Source organism: Kryptolebias marmoratus, linkage group LG1 (genome assembly GCF_001649575.2).
Source record: "Kryptolebias marmoratus isolate JLee-2015 linkage group LG1, ASM164957v2, whole genome shotgun sequence".
Lineage (NCBI taxonomy): Eukaryota > Metazoa > Chordata > Actinopteri > Cyprinodontiformes > Rivulidae > Kryptolebias > Kryptolebias marmoratus.
The window spans coordinates 34,122,630-34,128,243 of record NC_051430.1 but is presented as its reverse complement, the minus strand read 5'-3'; positions in this window follow the sequence as shown (position 1 = coordinate 34,128,243).

Sequence of the window (5,614 nt, the reverse complement as noted above, 5' to 3'; positions counted from 1 at the left end):
GTAAGGTAGCAAAGCTGAGCTCTTCTTTGTAGACATTGAGTTCGGCTGCAGCTGCACACAGTTGCAGCGCCTCCTACAGGAAACTGGTGGAGCTACGCAGAGAACCACGCCGTTCAAAAGCCTTGTTTGGATTCATGTTTTTATAAAACACTGAGGTCCGGACCTCGGGGTCCTCAGTGGGAGCTACGGTCCCATGAAATGTCCCAATAGTTGTCATGGCTCGTGTGTGTTTGGTCACTGTCTGATGGCTTGTCTTGGAGGAGCAGCTGCATCTGTTAATGAGTGATGCTCACACCCGTCTGATGAAGCACCAGTCACAGCTGTTTAGCCCATTCACTCGCTTCACTTATCAATATTCAATTAAGATCACTTGGAAAAAAAAGACGTGCGCAAATTGATGTAGCACTTCCCATAAAGTAGTCATCCAAGGCTTGATGAAGGATGCTACCAAGTTGGGTATCTTTTTGTTTTTTTAACGCCGTCACCATGGAGATTATTCTGACGAGAAACGGCACACACAGGAGACTTATAGACCTGTTTTTGATTTGTTGGGCTTGTTCCCCAGCAGGATGATGAAGCAGGACACTTTTTACATATTTCACACGTCTCTACATCATTTGAAAACAGCGTAGCTCATTAACTCCAGCGTGGGTTTATCCCAGTGGGTCTAAAATGCTGCGGCCCACATCATTTTCCAGAAACATAAACGCATCGACAAACACTTTGTGTCTGCAAAACATGTGAGGAGAGCTGCAGACCAGGGACAATCCAGAAATGGTCATGAATGTCAGTTTAGAAGCTCTCAAAGTTCTCAAATAAAGCACCTTTTGAGAATGTCAATGTTTGTTGGTGATTATCTTACAAAACTAGGAAGGATTTTTGGTTTACGTATATATTAAAAGTTATGGTTGTATATTGATTTTAGTTTTAAAAAATCGCAACTTTTAGGAAAATGCCCCGCAAAATCAAGCATTTTAGCTGCAACAATCACAAAAAATGGAGGGATTGATAAGATGTAATTTATCATAAAACATATTTTCTATGATGAATAGTGTAAGTATGCACGGTTATAATTTCAGCTATGATGAATTTGTTTGAAATGTGAAGCTTTTCTAAGAATTTGTTGGATTTAATGACTTCCATGTCTTTGGGTCAGTGCTGCTGACCTCTGATCGTCCAAGAGGGTGACATGCAGGCACGGTGCGAAAACAGTCATCCACTCGCAGGGCCTCGTTGGATTAGCTCAGAACAAGCTGGTATGGGAAGAAATGAAAGAGCACGGGGCTGGGCAAACAGACGGATGGGCGAGGGCTGCCGAGACACTCCGAGCATGGCTCGGCGCCAGGCCTCCAACCTCGCCAACGAGAACACAGCTGCCTAATGGAGCGCTGGCACCACTCAAGTATGTGGGAGTATTGGGAAGGGAGAGGCGGGGGGGAGACCAAAAAAATAAAAATAATCAAGGATTTTGTAGCTTTAAAAAAGGCTGAGGGAGTCATGCACTGAAATACAAAAGGGTGAGAAGGAAAGAAACAAAGTGTACGAGGGAATCAAGCGGAGGTAGAAACAGAAAAAGAAAAAGAGGGGGGGGGGGGTGTGTGCAGAGGGAGATGAGATGGAAACCAAGATTGGATGATATCCCTCTGTCTCTGTTCATTAATACGCCATGATCTCCTCTCCCTCTCCTTTGTGATTTTAACACATTTCTAATTAGCGCAGAATCCTTTAAGTTGGAGAGGGACGGAGGGAGGAGGTTGAGGGAATAGAATCATATTTATATCTGTCTTTAATAAATTCTCTTCCATTTGATCTTTTTTTATTTCTTTGGGGGTAACTTTTTTTCCCATCCCCCACCTGACTTTAGAATAAAAAGTGGTGTAAAAAGAAGGCTAGTTCCTGTTCTTGTAAGAACATTTTTATGGGATTACAGTAACTGGAAATATAGATATCCTGCTGCGCAAAACTGCAAATTCTGTGATTTCCTGGAACAAAAATAGGGCACTATAAACATTTAGTGCTTTAAAAGCCAGCATAAACTGTATATTTTGACTGTCCTTAGCCCCATCTGAGTATATCTTGAAGAAGTCGTCTTCTATGTCTTTGACTCAGAGACTGGTAGCTCATCTAGTCAGAGTACAATTAGGCAAAGGAGGTCTCTGATTACCCAAGAGTCACTGGGGGTATATATTTAGCATCCATCCCTGTGTTCCTCTGTAGAAAGACGCCCTGGAGCTACAAAGCAAGCCGGTGCATGATGGAAACACTGGATAAAAAGAGTGGTTTGATTGGACTGGGTTCACTTTTTCATTTAGACTTACAGGGAAGTAAGTCCTATTCAAACACTCTTCTAAAATGTAAGGAAACTTCGGCCAACAGTGAGTTTTGGTGACAAGTTTCTTAACTCGGACTGCACTGATCCTAGATTGCTAAATACTTAGATGTAGACCTGGTGGTTTGGCTTTCCTGGCTAATATTGGTGATCCATTTTACCATTGTTATTCATATTGTGACAAGGCCAGACGTGAGTGGAGTCAATGACTAAGGTTTCACCTTTTATTAGAGAGCACCAGACTAATAGGAACACTAGTTCCAGAAGGGACACTGGAGCGGGGCTTGGCCTGGACCAGGTAAGACAGCCGGGGACTGTGAGGTGGTAGCAGCAGCGGTCTTCAATGAGGGGCTTGTAGGTGAAAAGTAAGGTATGTCGCACACCGAAATAACAGTCAGGGACTCGTTGGATTTTAGCCAAATACGGGGGACTTTATTGACACAATTACTCTTAATCAGCTTGCCCCAAAATCCCAAAGTATCTTTGAAACAGGGCGTATTTATACAGATATAATACATTGATGTGTATTGCAAACTTATGACCACTTATGTAACTCCTACGACACTGAGTCTGGCTCAACTCATCCTCAAAATAGACCCAGTGTGTCTCCCGTGTTCCAGGAAACGTCTTGGTATCACAACCACTGTTCTGTGAAGTTCTGGCAAAAACAACCGGACACTCTTGACATTTGAACAGAGCTCCTCTTCCATATTTGGTGAACTCTGCAACATCTCTGCACCTTCTGCACCTTCTCCTCCACATGCTTAGGCGATTGGAAAAGTCCGGGGGGCAGGCGAGGGGTCAGAGCCAGTGAGACAGAGAGTAGCAGTCATCCTAAACAAAGAACCACACGGAGAGAGAGTAAATTGTCTTTTAGGATACTTTTGCAAAAGGAAAAGTCACTCGAGCAACGACCTTTTGGGTCAAACTCCAGCAAGTTCTGAAGTCCTGTAGCATCAGCATCTTTTTATTAGAAACAAGGAATGGGTGGGGGCTGAATCAGTCAGGACCGGTTCTGCCACACAGATTAAACTTACAGCATGTTGTGAAACATTCTGTCTATCAATCCTGATACAAAGATTATCAGAGGTACAGTGATGTTACTTGGGTGATTGGCTGACACCTGTAAGCACGATAAAATGTAAACATGATACAAATGAACTCAATATCTCTGACATCCGGTGTGACATGTAGGCATGTTTTGCACATAAACACAAAGGCTGGTAATATTGAAAAACCCGAATAGATGAGACAAAGGTTGCCAGTACATCTGGCGTAAAAGAAACACTGCATTCAGGAAAAGAACATTACACCAAGAGTAAAATATGGTGGTGGTAGTGTGATGGTCTGGGGCTGTTTTGCTGCGTCAGGACCGGGATAATTGCTGTGATAAATGGAACGATGAATTCTGCTGTCTACCAAAAGATCCTGAAGGACAATGTCTGACCATCTGTTCGTGACCTCAAGCTGAAACGAACTTGGGATCTGGAGCAGGACGATGATCCAAAAACACACAAGCAAGTCCACCTCTGAATGGCTGAAGAAAAACAAAATGAAGACTTTGGAGTGGCCTAGTCAAAGTCCTGACCTTAAAAAGGCCGTTAATTCTCGAAAACCCTCCAATGTGGCTGAGTTACAACAATTCTGCAAAGATGAGTGGGCTAAAATTCCTCCACAACGCTGGAAAAGACTCACTGCAAGTTATCGCAAATGCTTGTTTGCAGTTCCTGCTGCTAAGGGTGGCCCGACCGGCTATTAGGTTTAGGGGGCAATCACTTTTTCCACACAGGGCCATGTAGGTTTGGATTTTTTTCTTCCCTTAATAATAAACACCTTCATTTAAAAATAGCATTTTGTGTTTACCTGTGTTGTCTTTGGCTAATATTGAAATTGGTTTGATGTTCCGAAACATTTTAAGTGTGACAAACATGCAAAACATCAGGAAATCAGGAAGGGGGCAACCATTTTTTCACACCACTGAAAATAAACCAATCTGGTGCTTTGTGTCATAATTTTAAATGCAGTTTGTAGTTGAAACATCGGACACAGTGTTTCTCCATGCTATCGATTGTTTTCATTTTTCGTTTTTCTGGAACTTTAAAGTCAAATTTGGACTTTTGAAAATCAAATTGGAGAACCAATGCTTTAGGCTGATGGCTTTCCTTTTCAGGATGTTTAAAAACCAAAGCAGGAAAGAAAAGGAAGTGGGCGAATGCTTCTGTAAAAGGAACTTTAAACGTCAATTTTGCGACGAGAAAGCAGGTCATAGTTGTGCTTGGATTTGTCTGCTGTGTGTGTGTGTGTGTGTGTGTGAAGGAGACATGTGTGCTAAAACCAATTAAAGTCATTGAAAATTAACCTGTCACACACAATCCTCCAGAGCCACGTCAAAAAAAAAAAAAAAAGTTGAGCAGCTTTTCTGAAGTGGATTTGACTGCAGGGGCCCAGAGTTTTAAAAGTCAATTAGCTCTTTCATATCCAAGGACAAAGTTTGACCACGGAGTAAGAGTTAGTGATGTCATCCTGCTGACTGACAGCTCCCCGGTGCAGGGAATACTGGAAATACCAAGCTGGTGCATTTTGGTTGACAATATGAGAACATTTTAGCAGAATTGTTAAGTTAAAATAGGCTGACTGAGGCTAAAACAAACCTGACACGGGCTGGAATGATCAGAACACAAGCCAGAAGCTAAATGCAGCTGAACAGCAGCTAAAAGCAACAAAACCGGAGCTAAAAGGTGCAGAAAAGTAGCTAAAATTAGTAAAACAGATGCTAAAATGAACAAAACTGTAGCTAAAAGAAGCAAAGTAGTTACTCAAAAGTAAAAATAATAGAACTGTAGAACTGTAAAAGTTACAAAAAACTAAAGTCATAGCAGACTTTTTTCAATAGAAGTGAACGTTTTGATATATGGATGATTCTAATAGCATAAAGTATGTGGAAATAGTTCATAAAAAACTATAAATGAAAAATATTATTGACTGACTCAGCATTAATCAGTCCCTCCAGGATTTCACAGGCATTTTTTGGGATCATTGCGGCTAAAATGCCTGATTTCGCGGGGCATTTTCCTAAAAGTTGCTATTTTTTGTCACTAAAATCAATAAACAACCATAACTTTTAATATCTAAACCAAAAATCCTTCCTAGTTTTGTAAGATAATTCCCAACAAACATTGACATTCTCAAAAGGTGCTTTATTTGAGAACTTTGATAGCTTCTAAACTGACATTGATGAGCATTTCTGGATTGTCCCTGGTCTGCAGCTCTCCTCACATGTTTTGC